The sequence below is a fragment of the Mytilus californianus genome, unplaced genomic scaffold, assembly GCF_021869535.1.
Source record: "Mytilus californianus isolate M0D057914Y unplaced genomic scaffold, xbMytCali1.0.p SCAF_4, whole genome shotgun sequence".
Taxonomy (NCBI): domain Eukaryota; kingdom Metazoa; phylum Mollusca; class Bivalvia; order Mytilida; family Mytilidae; genus Mytilus; species Mytilus californianus.
This window is the reverse complement of record NW_026262690.1, coordinates 12,720,583-12,742,036: the sequence shown is the minus strand read 5'-3', so window position 1 is coordinate 12,742,036 and position 21,454 is coordinate 12,720,583. Positions and strand designations below refer to the sequence as shown.

General features: G+C 32.1%; 2 protein-coding genes across 4 annotated transcripts in view; both read left to right on the top strand.

Moving 5' to 3' along the window:
* LOC127699226 (ATP-binding cassette sub-family C member 5-like) overlaps positions 1 to 21,454 on the top strand; it is a 173,856-nt gene that overhangs the window by 80,479 nt on the left and 71,923 nt on the right. The gene's annotated exons all lie outside the window — the stretch shown is intronic.
* LOC127737478 (ATP-binding cassette sub-family C member 5-like) overlaps positions 19,658 to 21,454 on the top strand; it is a 73,720-nt gene continuing 71,923 nt past the window's right edge. For all 3 annotated transcript variants that reach the window (XM_052248198.1, XM_052248197.1, XM_052248199.1), the window contains exon 1: positions 19,658 to 19,744. The gene's annotated coding sequence lies outside the window, so the exon portion shown is untranslated. The remainder of the gene's footprint in view (positions 19,745 to 21,454) is intronic.

Here is a 21,454-nt window from a genome sequence, read left to right as displayed (position 1 = left end):
GTTTTTTTGTGATACAAAATATATTAGTATCTAAATCTTCACTGCCTCAAGGGAGTTCCTTGATCTTTGCAATCTGTTGGATGAATGAGACAGTAGTTGACTGTGGTTAAGATCTTGAACTAGAGTCTCTCTAGAGCCTTTGTCGCTCACCTTATCTACTGTGGTTTAAAAATCATGTAAAATAAGGTTATTGTGAAACCCAATGTTGCCAAACGTTAAGTGTTTTATCAGTAAAGGTAATGAAAGAGCTAAAGGTATGATGATCCAGCTGGTTTCTCCAAATGTGGTCGAAGTGCTAAAACCAGATTTTGAGAAATAGTTAATATTTATCGAGGTTCTGTGCTTGTGTGAATTTGGAATAATTCAGTAAAATTCATTCTTGATTATAAATAAAACTGCTTCGGTGTTCTAAGCTTTCAATTGTTTTTTTTTAACATTTCATTCTATAAACTAATTTCAGGCATTTTATAAAATGCCTTTCAATTTTTCCAGGCATTTTATAAAATGCCTAGAAAAATTAGTCATTATGTATAATGACTGAATCTTGCAGGTATTTTAGAGCATGCCTAAAGTTTTCAGGCATTTTACAAAATGCCTAAATTTAGAAAATGCCTGTAACATATATATATAATTAGAAAGATTTAAACAGAACAATACAAAAACCGATATTTTAAAATACTTTTAAGTTAGCTATAGCACATATAAATGCTTAAAATTTTAAAGTAATTTATTCGTCCCATATCAAACACTCAGTTCTTATGTTTATCCGTTTGGTGACACTGATAGGTGATTAGAAATCAGTAATAATAATAATAACGGCAATCATCCTTATCACACAAATTTTCAAATCGTCTGTCCTTATGCAAATCAAAACGTAAGCTCCGCCCGATCAGTTGAAAAAAAAACATTGGTAATACGAGGTGTGGATGAGTGATGAGTGTCTGATTACTTGATTCATTAACGACCAACTTTTGCCATAATGCCAGGTTCATTGTCATTTAGAGTGAAGATCAAGAAGCCATTTTTAATTGATATTTTTTTCAAATTAAACACGAAAATGACAAATTTCCTGGCCATTGTATGAAAATGAGGTTTTAATGACACATTTATGCTTAATTTATTCAGATTTAATTAAATAGCTCATTCTTAAAACAATGAAGCTCGTAACAGAAAAATGGGCAATGGATTTATACATATTCAAATTTAAGAATTTTTTTGAAAATCAAGTTTATAGCAGGAAAATGGCGAATGCGTTACTTACTTATTGTGGAAGAGCAAATTTTTATTATTTTATTTTTGTATTACCTTAGAAATGTTTAAGATTGCTACATATATTTTTAGAGAAATTTAATGAACCAAAAAGTCATACTGCCTTCTAATAATTTGTTGTATTATCAGCACAGACATTTTATTTTTTTTTTATTATGCTTTCTAAAAGAATATACTGTAAAATATTTGAATATATGTAAAAACGCAAATAAACTTGTTGATCTTTTGTTGTATTTGATGTTTTTATCAACAGTATTATTTGTTTAATGCTAAACTAGAAATGCCATATTCAATTGTCATTAGTTTGTCGTTAAATTTAGAATATGTGTTTAAAACTTCAGCATGGTGTCAAAAAAGAGTTTTATTTCAACCGCTCGAAACGATCCAGAAACAACAATGGCAATCCCATAAACAATTCGAAGATTCCCATAAAATTATCGCGAACTGTCTTGGACTAAACGACTGCAGACAGCATAACCCCTTAGTCCAAATGACAATATAATAGAACAAGGGAACATATCTAAAACTTCTCCTATTGATATCATGAATATTGTTGATAACAGACAACATAATAATAAGTCTCATGGCAAACGTATCAATCGAAATCAACGAATTAAACACTGTATAAATTAAACACTTGGCGATCTCCTATCTATATTCAAAAATAATGGTAGGCATCAACTATTATGTAAACTTGGTCAAATACGCATTAGAAGATCACATGATATTTGCAAGGAGTGTGACACAATCTCGTTTTTCAGCCCACTCTATGAAAGTACGCGTAAAATTACAGCTTTTTGTCACTATAGGCTGTTCCCGCGTATCGATAAACATGAAGATCATATACGACATTTTCTGGAATTAAATATATTAACAGAGGTAATGATTTTATCATCTTATCTAGTATCTAAACTTTATACCTCCCTATTTTGATAACATAGAACCACCCATACAAAAAACCAACAGATTGATTGATTGATTGGTGATTGCTTTGCGCCGCATCAGCACATTGTCAAAAACCAGCAGAAGTTTAATATTTAATTATACGTCAGTGTAGAAAATAATACTGCTCTAACTAGAGACTGTGAATCGTCAAATTTTAGATATGATCCATATGGCCATGTTATTACGGGGAGCTCAATATCGTTCAAGACCGAGAGGTTACACACTTTTTGAAAAAAGGACCAAAATATCGACCTCTATCTAAAATATATTTAAAACAGTGTCGTCAGGTCATAAAAGACGCTCTTTCGTCATGTTGTAAAAATTGGTGTAAACGGGAAAAATCTGATAAAAAAATCTCTTGATTCTTATTTAAAATAAATGTATGAATGTTGTTGGATATTCGAATATCACATTTTGAAAATAACTTAGAAATAAATAAAAGAGACCATTACTTGATGTGTACGTGGCTTAACGTTATGTATTTGTTTCATTACATGACGTGGTTTTGTTATTTCGTAATGATGATTTGCCAATTCCTCATATGGCTTTAACATTATATAATGATGGTTCAAAATTTGACGACTTTCCACAACATGATGTGTTTGTTCCTGTATTTGATGTGGTCTTGTCATTCTTTGATGTGGTGATGAGGTAAAGCCACGTGACCATTTTGGAAAAAAATAGTTCTATTTTTAGCCCGATATCATATGTCGTTTGTTTAATGTGCTTCGGATGAGTGTCGCTATCCATTGTTAAAGTTCGAGTTGTTGTTCAGAGTTATTTGGTATGAAAAGGGCAGACAAAAATAAGAAAAAAAAGTACCAAAAAATATCAATTTTTCGGACATAAGGGGGATATCCCCAAACCACTTGGTCCTGCCGTTTTTTTCCCTTAGTTATCAAATGGAAGCAGTATTACAATAAATTCGTGACTTTTGAAGAATTCCACGGAATCCTGTGTCTCGCCTGAGATTGCTGCTGTCATTGTAAAAGTGTAATGTTGACTGTAAAACGTCCATTCATCGGTAAAAAACAAAATTAAAAAAAAATGTTTTTCTGTGCATTCTTTATCTCGATATAGAAGATTATTAACTCCTATGCAAGTTTTCAGGCGCGTAGCAACCCGTATGCAAAAACGCAGTTGCGTACACATTGAAAATTTTAGTAAAATGAAAATATGGCACACCATGTAAGAATAAAACTAAGGTATGGAAAGCCTCAGCTGTCATATATTAGAGATTTACAAAACGTTATGCTGAAGCTTAAAATGTAAAGTTAAGACAGCGTGATGTTGAATTGAGTCACCAAAATGCTAACTCTAAATTACAATATGCAAAGTTGAATTTGCGCAATGTTGACTTGCAATGACAAGTGCTTTAGTCGTGATAGTATAATGATAAGTCACGATGTTGTGATGATATGCCAAACACACGTGACGTTGGGTTTAAAGTACATGATGTGAAGTTGACGTTGCATGATGTTAGCTTGCAGATTGATACTGCTCAGTCATCCACATCGACAGCTATGATAACAAATAAAATGAATAGCTAAAATGTATGGTGCTGCCTTGTTATTAATAAATGTCGAGCTGAGATAGTACGATGTTATATCATTGTGATATTACGATTGGTCTATCATGCAATCTGTTGATTTAAAACACCATGATGCACAGTTGAAAGTATATGATGTTAAGTTAAGATAACACGATGCTACACCACTATATTGAAACGAAATGTTTACCATACAATTTGTTGACTTAAAACAACACGATGCAACGTGTTGAGCTAAGATGCTTTCTTGAAATTACAGGACGTACAGTTGAAATTTTGTAATGCTAAGCTACGATAGCACGATGTTATATCATTATAATGTCACAGTAGGCTTATTATACAATTTGCTCATTTAAAACTACACAACGTACAGTTGAAAGTATGTGATGTTGAGCTATGATAGCACGATGTTATATCATAATAATATCACGATAGGCTTGCCATACAATATGCTCATTCAAAACTACACGACGTACAGTTGAAAGTACGTGTTGTTGAGCTAAGATAGCACGATGTTATATCATTATGACGTCACGATAGGCTTACCACACGATATGCTCATTTAAAACTACATGATTTTCAGTTGAAACTAGGTGATGTTAAGCTAAGATAGCATGTTGCTATATCATGTGAATGTCACGATAGGCTTATCATACAATATGCTCATTTAAAACTACACAACGTACAGTTGAAAGTATGTGATGTTGAGCTATGATAGCACGATGTTATATCATAATAATATCACGATAGGCTTGCCATACAATATGCTCATTCAAAACTACACGACGTACAGTTGAAAGTACGTGTTGTTGAGCTAAGATAGCACGATGTTATATCATTATGACGTCACGAGAGGCTTATCATACAATGTGTTGACTTGAAACTACACGATGTAAATTTGAAGTAGTTTGGTCTTGACTTGAAACAGTAAAATGTTAAGTTATAAAAACAGAACGTAAAGTCAAAATAAAACAATGATAGGATGACATATACTTGTGCAGAATTGAAGATTTTTGGTGTTGACTTCGAATATAGTACAAATATTAGATCGTTTTATGTTAAATTGAAAGACAATAATGATGCGTAAAACATTACAGAATTATGTGAATTGAAACTGCAATTCTATGGAAAAGAATGAGGGACAAATCCCAAGGATTTTTTCTTCTTCATTTGCAAGTTCGGAGGCAAAATGATTCAATAAGCAAAAGAATTACCCATCGCTATATATTACACTTGAATATAGTTTTGCCGTATATTTTACATGTTTTGTTTGGATTTTTTTTATGATTAAAAACCAGACTTTTTTTAATGAACAATATTTAAGAAAATATTTATCTATGTTGTGTGTTAATATATACAACATAATATTGTGCTTATAAGACTTATGACTGTGAGGGTCAAATTTTACTCAAATAAAATCACATCTATGTAAGAGTTAGCGGAGAATTTGTATTTACCACTCCCGTTTTCCACGAAATAGAACATAAGAATCTGGAGTCTTAATCTTAAAAAACAAAGATCAACTGATATGACAAATAATACGATTAGCGTAGGACTGAGAGGGTCAGAGCTATATCAGAATGTGACCCCACCCCCGGTCTTGTTAGAGGTATCAGAAAATTAGAATGTTCTTTTCCATGAAATAAAACAAAAGAATCTGGACTTAATCAAAAGTGATGCGATTACGACTTCCATAGAATGTCAGAGACAGTTTGTCGACTAGTTCGTTGAAAATTCGGCTAGGCAAGTAAAGTATGTCTTGTAACAAAGCAGGGTTTATTCATATTCATATCACACTTACATGTTCTCGTCCTGATATGCATGTGCTATTTGCCACTGTACGTAAAACGCACCCCTTTTCCCCGAAATAAAACAAAAGAATCTGGACTTAATCAAAAGCGATGCGATTACGATTTTCATAGAATGTCCGAGACAGTTTGTCGACTAGTTCGTTGAAAATTCGGCTAGGCAAGTAAAGTATGTCTTGTAACAAAGCAAGGTTTATTCATATTCATATCACACTTACATGTTCTCGTCCTGATATGCATGTGATATTTGCCACTGTACGTAAAACGCACCCTTTTCCCCGAAATAAAACCAAAAAATCTGGACTTAATCAAAACCGAAGCTATTTGGATTTCCATAGATTGTCAGAGTCGGTTTGTCAACTAGTTTGTTAAAAATTCGGCTAAGCAAGCAAAATATGTCTTGTACAGAGCCAAGATTTATTCAAATTCATATTACACTTACATATTCTCGTCCTTATATGCATGTAATATTTGCCACTGTACACTAAATACAAATACATTTTCATCAATTCTTTTTTTATGAAAAGGAGCATATTTTATGCACGTTCATCGATTTGACACCCAGTAGTTCATGTTTTTTGGGATTACCTCGTAAATTATAACACATTCCTTCTTTATTTGCAAAATCGCCAAGTGACGGGTGTCACATATGAAACAGGATCTGCTTACCCTTCTGGAGCACCTGAGATCACCCCTTTTTTGAGGGTTTCGTGTTGCTCAGTTTTTGATTTTCTATATGTTGCGCTTCATATACTGTTGCTTGGCTTTTGATCTTTTTTCTCTCGTTTATTTCGTTTTATTTTAGGGAGCTACCATTCGATTTTTATTGGGGGGCTAGAATGAAATTTGAAAAAGGCAGGACAGGAGTTTTGAGTAAAAAAAGGCAGGATGAGCAACTTGGCAAAAAAAAAGGCAGGATGACAATTTATGTAAAAAAAAGTCAGAATAAACTAATAAATAAAAAAAGCAGGACCGAATAGAGTGAAAAATAAAAAGGCAGGACAGAGATTACAACTAAAAAAAGGCAGGACAAAATTTTTCGTCCTAGCTACCCTACCCCCCCCCCCCCCCCCCCCCCCCCATAAAAATCACATGGTAGCTCCCTTAGATTCTCATATAGCTCAACACAATCGGTCTAGATCTAAAAAAATATACATATTTTGAGAGAGGAATGTTATTCATATGTAGTACTTTTCATCTTGATGAAGAAAATTATGAGATTTATCTGATTAAAACGACTATTTGTTTTTGAATACAGAACGTTTTTTGCATATGTTTTTCAACTTTTCCATATAGGGGAGATAACTCGGATAACATTATTTTTTGTCGTTTTTGATTTTTTTGATTTTTTTGCTATGGCATTGTCAGTCTGTTTTCGACTTATGAGTTTGAAATCCCTTTGGCATATTTCGTCTCTAATGATGGAATGTGTAGGGACTTTATCTATTTTGTTTTGTAGACAGAAAACGAGTCTCGTGATCCCAATTTTTATTTTTATTTTCTAACATTGAGTTTTCCATGTATAGTTTATACAAAATCTGACAATACTGCATAACCTGTAGCTTGCAAAATGCTCTGTGGCCCAAACTTTTTATTATGTTTTTCAAAAAAGAATAAACTAAATTTTGGCAAATAATTAAAAAAAATCTACCGATTTTAATTTACACCACACTTATGAAAACTATAAGAGAGAGAGAGAGAGAGAGAGAGAAACTGTTGACATTAAAAAAAAACATATCTACAAATTAATCAAAGCAATACCAAAATAATTCATGGACTTTAACAATTTTTACAGATTTTTGATTTTTTTTTTCTTTGAAAACACTTATAGATAGAGAGAAGCTGCAAAGAACCAAGAAAATCATTATGGACAAGAAAATAAGTGACAGAAATCATTAATTGGCTTCTTATTATAAGTTATAGGGGTCATTGTCCATTAATGACTTTACCAATTTTAAAAAAAATAAAATATTCTCCTAGTGGATATATACATAAACCTGGGCACTATCTTACTTGGTGCTGGAAAAATGGTTGGCACTGCTGTAAATGATGTATTTTTTTTTTGAAAGTTGACGATTTAGACTGGAGGCTCTAGGTCAAATTTCATTAGGTTTCATATAGACTTCATGTATGAGCGAAAAGTATACAACAGAATCTACCATACTTTATGTTTGGGTTGGCCCCATGCAGTAGGATTCTTCCACCTATGAATTCTTTTTGCTTTATTTCGTGGAAAAGAAAATTCAAATTTTCAGATGCCTCTAACAAGACCGGGGGTGGGGGTCACATTTTGATATAGCTTTGACCCTCTCAGTCCTACGCTAATCGTATTATTTGTCATATCAGTTGATCTTTGTTTTTTAAGATTAAGACTCCAGATTCTTATGTTCTATTTCGTGGAAAACGGGAGTGGTATATACAAATTCTCCGCTAACTCTTACATAGATGTGATTTTATATGAGTAAAATTTGACCCTCACAGTCATAAGTCTTATAAGCACAATATTATGTTGTATATATTAACACACAACATAGATAAATATTTTCTTAAATATTGTTCATAAAAAAAAGTCTGGTTTTTAATCATAAAAAAAAATCCAAACAAAACATGTAAAATATACGGCAAAACTATATTCAAGTGTAATATATAGCGATGGGTAATTCTTTTGCTTAATGAATCATTTTGCCTCCGAACTTGCAATTGAAGAAGAAAAAATCCTTGGGATTTGTCCCTCATTCTTTTCCATAGAATTGCAGTTTCAATTCACATAATTCTGTAATGTTTTACGCATCATTATTGTCTTTCAATTTAACATAAAACGATCTAATATTTGTACTATATTCGAAGTCAACACCAAAAATCTTCAATTCTGCACAAGTATATGTCATCCTATCATTGTTTTATTTTGACTTTACGTTCTGTTTTTATAACTTAACATTTTACTGTTTCAAGTCAAGACCAAACTACTTCAAATTTACATCGTGTAGTTTCAAGTCAACACATTGTATGATAAGCCTCTCGTGACGTCATAATGATATAACATCGTGCTATCTTAGCTCAACAACACGTACTTTCAACTGTACGTCGTGTAGTTTTGAATGAGCATATTGTATGGCAAGCCTATCGTGATATTATTATGATATAACATCGTGCTATCATAGCTCAACATCACATACTTTCAACTGTACGTTGTGTAGTTTTAAATGAGCATATTGTATGATAAGCCTATCGTGACATTCACATGATATAGCAACATGCTATCTTAGCTTAACATCACCTAGTTTCAACTGAAAATCATGTAGTTTTAAATGAGCATATCGTGTGGTAAGCCTATCGTGACATTCTAATGATATAACAACGTGCTATCTTAGCTTAACACCACGTACTTTCAGCTGTACGTGGTGTAATTTTAGATGAGCAAATTGTATAATAAGCCTATCGTGACATTATAATGATATAACATCGTGCTATCTTAGCTCAACAACACGCACTTTCAACTGTGCGTCGTGTAGTTTTAAATGAGCATATTGTATGGCAAGCCTATCGTGATATTATTATGATATAAGATATTGCTATCATAGCTCAACATCACGTACTTTCAACTGTACGTCGTGTAGTTCTAAACGAGCATATCGTGTGGTAAGCCTATCGTGACATTATAATGATATAACAACGTGCTATCTTAGCTTAACATCACGTACTTTCAACTGTACGTTGTGTAGTTTTAAATGAGCAAATTGTATAATAAGCCTACTGTGACATTATAATGATATAACATCGTGCTATCGTAGCTTAGCATTACAAAATTTCAACTGTACGTCCTGTAATTTCAAGAGAGCATCTTAGCTCAACACGTTGCATCGTGTTGTTTTAAGTCAACAAATTGTATGGTAAACATTTCGTTTCAATATAGTGGTGTAGCATCGTGTTATCTTAACTTAACATCATATACTTTCAACTGTGCATCATGGTGTTTTAAATCAACAGATTGCATGATAGACCAATCGTAATATCACAATGATATAACATTGTACTATCTCAGCTCGACATTTATTAATAACAAGGCAGCACCATACATTTTAGCTATTCATTTTATTTGTTATCATAGCTGTCGATGTGGATGACTGAGCAGTATCAATCTGCAAGCTAACATCATGCAACGTCAACTTCACATCATGTACTTTAAACCCAACGTCACGTGTGTTTGGCATATCATCACAACATCGTGACTTATCATTATACTATCACGACTAAAGCACTTGTCATTGCAAGTCAATATTGCGCAAATTCAACTTTGCATATTGTAATTTAGAGTTAGCATTTTGGTGACTCAATTCAACATCACGCTGTCTTAACTTTACATTTTAAGCTTCAGCATAACGTTTTGTAAATCTCTAATATATGACAGCTGAGGCTTTCCATACTAAGGTAATAAATTAAATTAAAAAGTATTATACAAATATGTTAATAATCACTTTGTAGCCATATTCCGTTCCTGAAACTACTCATTTATTTGCGGAACCAGCATCGTGATTATGTACCTGTTCAACGTGTCCCCCAATGTAATTATACGTGCATCGAGATTACATGTGATTATTTTACATGCTTCGAGATTTAAAGTGCTTGTTTTCCGTGCTTAGTAACATTGACTCTCGTTTTGGAAGTTAATAAAAAGAAATAGAAAATAATTTGATGCTTTTCCTTTTAGATTTCGGGACTTCAAACGTATATATATATATATATATACTGGCAAATTAAAGGTTTCCAACCTATGATATGCATACGTTATCGTAAATTGTTTATCATGCAAATTGTTATTCCTTCTTTGAATTTAACGTTTTTTCCATGCAAGCGGTTTTATAACAATTCATGAAGGTTTAAAAATTTATCATGACAAAATAGTTTAATTTGGTTATATTTAATGAAAATAAAACTTATATAAAAATGAGAAGATGTGGTATGATTGCCAATGAGACAACTCTCCACCACATACCAAATGACGTAGCAGTTAACAGCTATATGTCACGGTATGGTCTTCAACAATGAGCAAAACCCATACCGCATAGTAAGCTATAACAGGTCCAGAAATGACTAATGTAAAAACAATTCAAACGAGTAACCTAACGATCTAAATGATGAAGACGCCGACGACGGAATGTAGGTTTGTTGTGTCTCACTTTCGCGGCATTAATATCGCAGGCTGGACACACATCAAATGACTTGTACTTTATTGTCAACAAATGAGACACTTTAAATCAACTCACACTAAAGTTACAGGGAAATGGGGTGATCGGACTAAGCGACAAAGCATCAATTCTATAAAATAAGAATTCTCCGATTTTTTTTAGCGTGTATCATCATTTGAAAATATACGAATATCAAGCTTAAAATTTAATATATATTTTTATAAATTCCATTCTCTGATATACCTCGCACTAAATTGAAAAAAAAATAAACTTTTTTTGGAATATCTGTTTAACAGGTGACGACGGATATGTTCCAGTTGTCGTAACCACAATCCCGTCCTCTTTTCCTCGAATGTGACCTACCGAATTAGACCAAATCACTTGGTTTGTACTTTCACAAATAAAACGACGAGTGCCACACGTTGAGCAGGATCTGCTTACTCTTCCGGAGCACCCGAGATCACCCTAGGATTTTGATGGATTTATATTGCCCAGTCATACCGATCTATAGATTTAAGCCAACTGCATCTGATTTTTATACGCCCGTTTACGGGACGTATTATGGTATACCGTTGTCCGTCCGTCGTCAACATATCGGACAATAACTCAACAACGCTTTAACCAATTTGCATTAAACTTTTGTGAAGTGTTTATATCTACTGACGTGAACTCCCTTTCGTATTTTATAAATTTTTGATTTTACGTTTCCGAGTTATGGGGTTTTATTCATTAAAAAGGGGGATTTTCCAGTTTTCGCACAATAATACGAAAACACTTTCACCAATTTGCAATAAAAACTTTGGTGAATTATTTATATTTATTGACGTGAGCTCCCTTTCGATTTTTATAAATTTTAGATTTTACGTTTCCGAGTTATGGGGTTTTGTTCATTAAAAAAAGGGGGGATTTTCCAGTTTTCGGACAATAACTCAAAAATGCTTTCAGCAGTTTTCATGAAACTTTGGTGAATTATTTATATCTATTGACGCAAGCTCCCTTTCAATTTTATAAATTTTAGATTTTACATTTCCGAGTTATGGGATATTATTCATAAATAAATGATTTTCCAGTTTTCGGACAATATCTTCAAAGTGATTTGTTGACTGGTTTATATCTATATCTATCTAACTCGAAATCGAAAATTACTCGAAGTTTAAATCGAAGACTAACTTCGAACTCGAAGTTTAATTCGAACAGTAACCCGAACTTTAATTTGAACTCTAACTCGATGGATTGCCACACTCATCCGAGGCAAATAATACATGGAAATCGGTTTTAAAAATAGAACCTATTTTTCCAAAATAGTCACGTGGTTTGACCTCATCAAGTAATGTTTAAACCATATTGCCTAATGACACAACGACATTAAATAATGGTGAAACCACATCGAGTAATGACAAAACCATATTAAGTAATGACAAAACTATATCAAGTCCACACTAAACCATATCGATGTAATATCGAAATATCATTAAGTAATGACTATTCCATATTGAGTAATATCAAAACATCATTACGTAATGTCAAAACCCTAGTATGTAAAGACAAAATATCATCAATTAAGGAATGACTGTAATATTTTTTCTGTCTATGAAGAAATAACATAAAAAATGTGGTGCACACTGAATAATTCGCCATGTAAGGTGTTGATCTAAATAGATAAAAAAAATCCATCTTGATAAAAAGATAAAAAGTACAATTTGAAGAATGATGGCAAAATCTTAAAACTAAAAACCCTCACCTATGGAAGTACTCTTTCTTTAGTTGAGGGTGTCTTGTAGTCACAGCCGAATGTGGATATTTCAGCCCTTTCTCCGATTTTTCGCCAATATTACTTATATTTCGACGAAAGTTTTTTTTTTTTTTTTTATATTGGTTAGTTTTTTTTTAAATTTTGAGTGCCTCCGCCAACGTGAGCCAATGATTTCTTTTCTTAGACGGCAAACTCCGTTTGTAAGCCATCTTAATCACTAATTTTTACAGTGGTTCACGTTGGCGGAGGCCTTTTAAAACGAAGGATTTCAGTCCGAAAATCAACATTTTTCTATCTTTTGACGTTTTAAAAGCACTTTAAGCAACCCAAAATCAGGTTTCTGCTTTACTAAAAGATAAAATACGCATATGCTACTGACGAACAGATATATGCATTGCCAAATCTTTTCCCATGCTAAGTTCATTTATTTCATAAAAATGATTTTGTGACAAAATAGGGGATCAAATACGGCCCTTAGTGTACCTTGTCCTTTACTGTACTTACTTACGTACTTAAAAAACCAACGGCCCGGTCCGATTTATGTACAAAAACAAATACGATAGAGAGCGAGCAACGACAACCAAATACTGGCTTGTGATAGGCACATTACAGGATCATGCAGAATTCTGTTTAAAAAAATTAATTGCATTGCAGCCTTCTTACGGAAAAGAAATATGTAAATGAAAGCCTTAATTTGAAATCATTGTCACACCAAACAGTTTGACTTCATCTTCATATGATAAGATATAGCATTTTAACAAAGACTTCATTTTTCCACCATTCGGCGTTCTTTTGACAACAGAGATTGCTTGAAATTCAGAGAACCATGTAATGAATTATTTTCTGCAATCTCAGTGACCAGTTTTATACCACTTTGTGCCCTTCAATCGCCATAGATCACAAGTACTGATAAGTAAAAACAACTGAAGGTGTAATATAGTATAATGACGAATGAAAATAAACCTTTTATCAATTGTATGCGTTCGAAGCGCTTTCCTGGATCAACCTTCATCAGGAAGTCTCAAATAACTAAAAAAGTTAACCTTTCCAAATGATCTCGTTCATTAAAATTAGTAAACATAGATACCAGATGAGTGGTTCAGGCTTCCTGGTTCCTTGGTTTGGTTTTTAAAATTGTTATTCCATCATAAATTGATACGTCATTCAAGGCTAGTGCATGTATATCTTACAGCAAGCGACGTGATGTAGAAATCATTTGGAGCAAATGAGGAAAATGTTTTGACAAAAGATGTAAATTTCATAATTTGTTGAAATGTTTGAATGGCCTATTAAAAAGTTTCTTCATGGTAGAAGTAGAGACATAAATTACATTTATTGATAATCCATAGTAAGCTATAACAGGTCCAGAAATGACTAATGTAAAAACAATTCAAACGAGTAACCTAACGATCTAAATGATGAAGACGCCAACGACGGAATGTAGGTTTGTTGTGTCTCACTTTCGCGGCATTAATATCGCAGGCTGGACACACATCAAATGACTTGTACTTTATTGTCAACAAATGAGACACTTTAAATCAACTCACACTAAAGTTACAGGGAAATGGGGTGATCGGACTAAGCGACAAAGCATCAATTCTATAAAATAAGAATTCTCCGATTTTTTTTAGCGTGTATCATCATTTGAAAATATACGAATATCAAGCTTAAAATTTAATATATATTTTTATAAATTCCATTCTCTGATATACCTCGCACTAAATTGAAAAAAAAATAAACTTTTTTTGGAATATCTGTTTAACAGGTGACGACGGATATGTTCCAGTTGTCGTAACCACAATCCCGTCCTCTTTTCCTCGAATGTGACCTACCGAATTAGACCAAATCACTTGGTTTGTACTTTCACGAATAAAACGACGAGTGCCACACGTTGAGCAGGATCTGCTTACTCTTCCGGAGCACCCGAGATCACCCTAGGATTTTGATGGATTTATATTGCCCAGTCATACCGATCTATAGAGTTAAGCCAACTGCATCTGATTTTTATACGCCCGTTTACGGGACGTATTATGGTATACCGTTGTCCGTCCGTCGTCAACATATCGGACAATAACTCAACAACGCTTTAACCAATTTGCATTAAACTTTTGTGAAGTGTTTATATCTACTGACGTGAACTCCCTTTCGTATTTTATAAATTTTTGATTTTACGTTTCCGAGTTATGGGGTTTTATTCATTAAAAAGGGGGATTTTCCAGTTTTCGCACAATAATACGAAAACACTTTCACCAATTTGCAATAAAAACTTTGGTGAATTATTCATATTTATTGACGTGAGCTCCCTTTCGATTTTTATAAATTTTAGATTTTACGTTTCCGAGTTATGGGGTTTTGTTCATTAAAAAAAGGGGGGATTTTCCAGTTTTCGGACAATAACTCAAAAATGCTTTCAGCAGTTTTCATGAAACTTTGGTGAATTATTTATATCTATTGACGCAAGCTCCCTTTCAATTTTATAAATTTTAGATTTTACATTTCCGAGTTATGGGATATTATTCATAAATAAATGATTTTCCAGTTTTCGGACAATATCTTCAAAGTGATTTGTTGACTGGTTTATATCTATATCTATCTAACTCGAAATCGAAAATTACTCGAAGTTTAAATCGAAGACTAACTTCGAACTCGAAGTTTAATTCGAACAGTAACCCGAACTTTAATTTGAACTCTAACTCGATGGATTGCCACACTCATCCGAGGCAAATAATACATGGAAATCGGTTTTAAAAATAGAACCTATTTTTCCAAAATAGTCACGTGGTTTGACCTCATCAAGTAATGTTTAAACCATATTGCCTAATGACACAACGACATTAAATAATGGTGAAACCACATCGAGTAATGACAAAACCATATTAAGTAATGACAAAACTATATCAAGTCCACACTAAACCATATCGATGTAATATCGAAATATCATTAAGTAATGACTATTCCATATTGAGTAATATCAAAACATCATTACGTAATGTCAAAACCCTAGTATGTAAAGACAAAATATCATCAATTAAGGAATGACTGTAATATTTTTTCTGTCTATGAAGAAATAACATAAAAAATGTGGTGCACACTGAATAATTCGCCATGTAAGGTGTTGATCTAAATAGATAAAAAAAAATCCATCTTGATAAAAAGATAAAAAGTACAATTTGAAGAATGATGGCAAAATCTTAAAACTAAAAACCCTCACCTATGGAAGTACTCTTTCTTTAGTTGAGGGTGTCTTGTAGTCACAGCCGAATGTGGATATTTCAGCCCTTTCTCCGATTTTTCGCCAATATTACTTATATTTCGACGAAAGTTTTTTTTTTTTTTTTTATATTGGTTAGTTTTTTTTTAAATTTTGAGTGCCTCCGCCAACGTGAGCCAATGATTTCTTTTCTTAGACGGCAAACTCCGTTTGTAAGCCATCTTAATCACTAATTTTTACAGTGGTTCACGTTGGCGGAGGCCTTTTAAAACGAAGGATTTCAGTCCGAAAATCAACATTTTTCTATCTTTTGACGTTTTAAAAGCACTTTAAGCAACCCAAAATCAGGTTTCTGCTTTACTAAAAGATAAAATACGCATATGCTACTGACGAACAGATATATGCATTGCCAAATCTTTTCCCATGCTAAGTTCATTTATTTCATAAAAATGATTTTGTGACAAAATAGGGGATCAAATACGGCCCTTAGTGTACCTTGTCCTTTACTGTACTTACTTACGTACTTAAAAAACCAACGGCCCGGTCCGATTTATGTACAAAAACAAATACGATAGAGAGCGAGCAACGACAACCAAATACTGGCTTGTGATAGGCACATTACAGGATCATGCAGAATTCTGTTTAAAAAAATTAATTGCATTGCAGCCTTCTTACGGAAAAGAAATATGTAAATGAAAGCCTTAATTTGAAATCATTGTCACACCAAACAGTTTGACTTCATCTTCATATGATAAGATATAGCATTTTAACAAAGACTTCATTTTTCCACCATTCGGCGTTCTTTTGACAACAGAGATTGCTTGAAATTCAGAGAACCATGTAATGAATTATTTTCTGCAATCTCAGTGACCAGTTTTATACCACTTTGTGCCCTTCAATCGCCATAGATCACAAGTACTGATAAGTAAAAACAACTGAAGGTGTAATATAGTATAATGACGAATGAAAATAAACCTTTTATCAATTGTATGCGTTCGAAGCGCTTTCCTGGATCAACCTTCATCAGGAAGTCTAAAATAACTAAAAAAGTTAACCTTTCCAAATGATCTCGTTCATTAAAATTAGTAAACATAGATACCAGATGAGTGGTTCAGGCTTCCTGGTTCCTTGGTTTGGTTTTTAACATTGTTATTCCATCATAAATTGATACGTCATTCAAGGCTAGTGCATGTATATCTTACAGCAAGCGACGTGATGTAGAAATCATTTGGAGCAAAAGAGGAAAATGTTTTGACAAAAGATGTAAATTTCATAATTTGTTGAAATGTTTGAATGGCCTATTAAATAGTTTCTTCATGGTAGAAGTAGAGACATAAATTACATTTATTGATATATACATTTATCTTACCTTCTATACATTTCTAGGAATATGATTGGTTAAAAGCGTCCGCGTGGAGACCGTGTATATTCCATATTAGGTTAGTAGGGAGGCGGGGCTTATTTCAATACACGGTTAGTAGTGGTGTTACGTCCCTTTATAAAAACAAAACGGTACTGAGAAAAAATCTTAAAGGTTTCAACAAACGAAGAAATTGATGATTAAGATTGAAATAAATTCATAAAACACATTTAAAGCTAACAAGTTGTTATTGTTGGCATCTGTTTTTGTATGATCAATGGAAGTAGTTTCGTAATGCTAACGGTATTGAATTCAGACTCACCCCATATGGAATTTACTGACCCCATTTATACCGTATTAGGTCACTATATAGCACACTATGTAACTAATAATATGTCTCTGGTGGAATGTCTCTGGTGGAAGATATATATGTTCACGAAGTTCAAAGCCGGCTTTTAATATGGTAAAAGTTGGCTTATACTTTGTTTAAATAGTTTTCACCCAAAACCGCGAAACATTACAGAAAGACTGCAAAATGTTGATGTTTTGCATCAGCTGTCATTAATTTGCATGAGGACAGTTTATCCGTTTGAATATTTTTTCTTATTTTTTCAGACTTTGGAACTTTGTCCTTTTTCCTGTTATGAACTGTTCTTGTAATTTTCCAAAACCATTCCAAACTATGACATATCGGGAAAAGATGCATTTTTCGACTGATTTTTATCCTGATTCAGACTGATATAACTTGAAAACGAGTTCATGGACCCCTCTTTTTTAAAATGACATTAGCTAGGTTTGATTACGTATGAAGATTATTTGTATCATTTTTTATGAAAAAGTCACCGATAACTTTTTTTTAAATAAGATAAATATACAGCAAAAAATGCCGTTTTTTTTTTCAATTCTAAAATCATGAAACTTTGATAAAAATTAATTATTTCCAAAGAATTCAGTGTTATACCAATTTAGAGCATACTTATGTAAAATAGATTTTCCAAATGTTTTTACAAAAATCCGCTTGTGTTTATCTTTTGAAACAAAAAAGTTAGGTATGTCTATCAAAAGGATAGAAATGTCCGAAAAACCGAAATTTTGAGTAAATGTCTGAAATTTCGACCACATTTATATCTTAAGGTAGCACATATGAAGGTATATTTTTTATTGCATATTTGAATTGACTAGGTGAAAATAGCTTGTATGCAAATTTTCGTAAAAAAATCACCGTGGGATCAACACTGTATCGTACGCCCTTAACAGAAAATATGCACGTTTTCTCCCATTTGATATTTGCATATATTTGAATGTTCATTATAGATCTTTGAAATCATCTTATCTTATATATATCTTAACTGAGACTACTGTGTTATATAGTAGTCTCAGATCTTAAATACCAGCATGTTGTAAGGTCAGGTCAAATTGAGACTTTCTTTGAAATCATTTTGAAAGTTGTCAAAGTTGCAAAATTTAACATTAAAGGCATTTGTATGGCAAGCCGTTTTACTATTTATTAATTCTAACGTCAAGATATCTAATAAACTTGAAAAGATATATCATATAGTTTATAAGATATCTTATATAGTTTATAAGATATCTTATATACTTTTGTGTAAAAGTTTATAATTAACCACAGAAAAATCTACCGAGAAAAGGTCAAATCAGGTTTTATCAGTTAAAGATAATATATATAAGTTAAAGTAAATATATATAAGCGAAACATGCTATATATATGAATCACCAAATCATGCACTAACAATCGGCAATAATAGAATAAACCTGTAATCGAAGACAAACATTTAAATGCATATAAAATTGCATATAACGTATATACACAGCGATATATGGAAAATCAATAAAGAAACTAGATCCGGACAAGAAATAAAATATCCTATAGGCAATAATATTAGTAGGTTTTGCTAAGATTGGTTCATGGACACGATTATTTATAAAATGAAACGTAGGAAACCGGTTTACTAGTTTGCACTTAATTTGATATCTAATACTTTGATTTTCAATGCAAATATTTATGTAAGATATCTTATAAACTTTATGAGATATCTTATAAATAATTTTTATATAAGATATATTATAAAACATATAAGATATCTCATATAATATATACGGTATCTTATAAACTTATAAAGTTTATAAGATATCTTATAAAGAAAATTATATGAGATATCTTATAAATTATATAAGATATCTTATAATATACTTTATAAGATATCCTATAAAGTATATAAAATATCTTATATAATTTATAAGATATCTCATATAATTTTCTTTATAAGATATCTTATATACTTGATTAGATATCTTCTAATGTTTATAAGATATTTTTCAAAGTATACAAGTATAAAGTTTATAAGATATCTTATACAAACTGGATTATATAAGATATCTTATATATTATATGAGATATATTGAAGTTAGAATAAATGTAAAACGGCTTGCCATACATTTAGCCTATTTTCGGTTATCCTCATTCGTGATCAAGATACCCCCATTGTACAACGCTCATACTATAGATAGATATATCCGGTATAAAAATACACAGCATAACCGTTACGGAACAGAGATTATGTTTTATCAAATGTTTACTTTCTTTTCGGACTTGGGATTATGACTTGTGTTTCTGAATCGTGGAAAACAGTGCCTTGATTAAGGTAGAAACCAATACAAAATTATAACGTAAGCCTTTTAAATGACATGTTGGATTTCTAGAACTCACAAAATTCGCGAACATTTACACATGATCGTCACATGTATTTTGTACCAAGTTGAACATGTATCCATGATCATAATGATCTACAATATGACAGATCATCTGCCCTGAGACAGTACATGTCCGTTAGATGTAGGCGACAGTACTTGTTACATAACATAAAGTCGGAAGTCTTTAAATTTAACCGGTAGTGACATAGGTCATCAGATAGCAGTTGTAAGTTGAATGTCATCACAACACAACTAAAAAAATTGGTAAAAAAGGGGTTACACTAAAGACCTGAAAGTGGACCTGAAAAGACCTGAATAGACCTGAAGATATACGACTCAAATTATTCAAATTGCAATAACTTCTTTATTTTTCAATAGAATTTCTTCAAGTTAGAATTTTATTAAATGTAAAGATCCACATTTCATCAAAAATAAAATGTTTTAAATAAAAATCAAATTTTTGATGCCAAAACATGGACCTGAACAGAGAAATGAAAAGACCTGAGCGGACCTGAAAATCTATGGTCGGACTTATTCAAACTTCAATAACTTTTTAAATATTCAATGGATTTCCTTCAACTTTAGATTTTGTGAAACTAAAAGTTCAATCAACTAATAATATTAAAAAAAAACATTATGAAAAATATCGTTGGGGTGTCAAAACTCGGACCTGAACGGAGAATTAAAAATCTGAATGAACCTGAAATTCCGCTAATATTTTTTTTTTCAAAACGAAAAAATAAAAAATATTGACGAAAAATATTATTTTGGTGACAAGTCTTTGACCTGAATAAACCTGAAAATAGATTTTTGAAGGCCGTACGGTGACCTATAGTTGTTAACTTCTCAGAGGTTCTATGTCATTTGGTCTCTTGTGGAGATTTGTCTCATTGGGATCAAACCACATCTTGTTTTTTTCTTCTAATATTTTATCAAAAGAAAAACAAATATCAAAACTGACGGGAGATACCAATAGGATATACTCAAAACTGATACACACAGTATTCAATAAAACAATCAATACCCAGTCATAAATTTGTTCCTGTATATATATATAAAGTCATTCTTTCTCTTTAATATAATTTTATTTAAAATAAAAACAAATTGAAAAATTAGGTTGCGTCAGTTTAAATACATCTTCCCGTGTGGTCCATTCAGGTCTTTTATTTCCCCCGACAAGGTCCGATAACTAAACAAATATATTTTTCGATAAAACTCTTTATTTTCGATGAAATATTATACCTTTCCTATAACAAAATTCATATTTCAAGGAGATTGCTTGAAAACTAAAACAGTTATAGAACTTGAATAAATCTGCCCGCAGATTTTCAGGTCAATTCAGGTAATTTGATTTCCCGTTCAGGTCCGAGTTTTAACACCCCAACGATATTTTTCATATTTTTTTTTAAATATTATTAGTATATTGAATTTTTCATTTCAAAAAATCTGAAGTTGAAAGAAATCCATTGAAAATTAAAAAAGTTATTGAAGTTTGAATAAGTCCGACCATAGATTTTCAGGTCCGTTCAGGTCTTTTCATTTCTCCGTTCAGGTCCATGTTTTGGCATCAAAAACTTGTTTTTTATTTAAAACATTTTATTTTTGAAGAAATGTGGATCTTTACATTTAATAAAATTCTAACTTGAAGAAATTCCATTGAA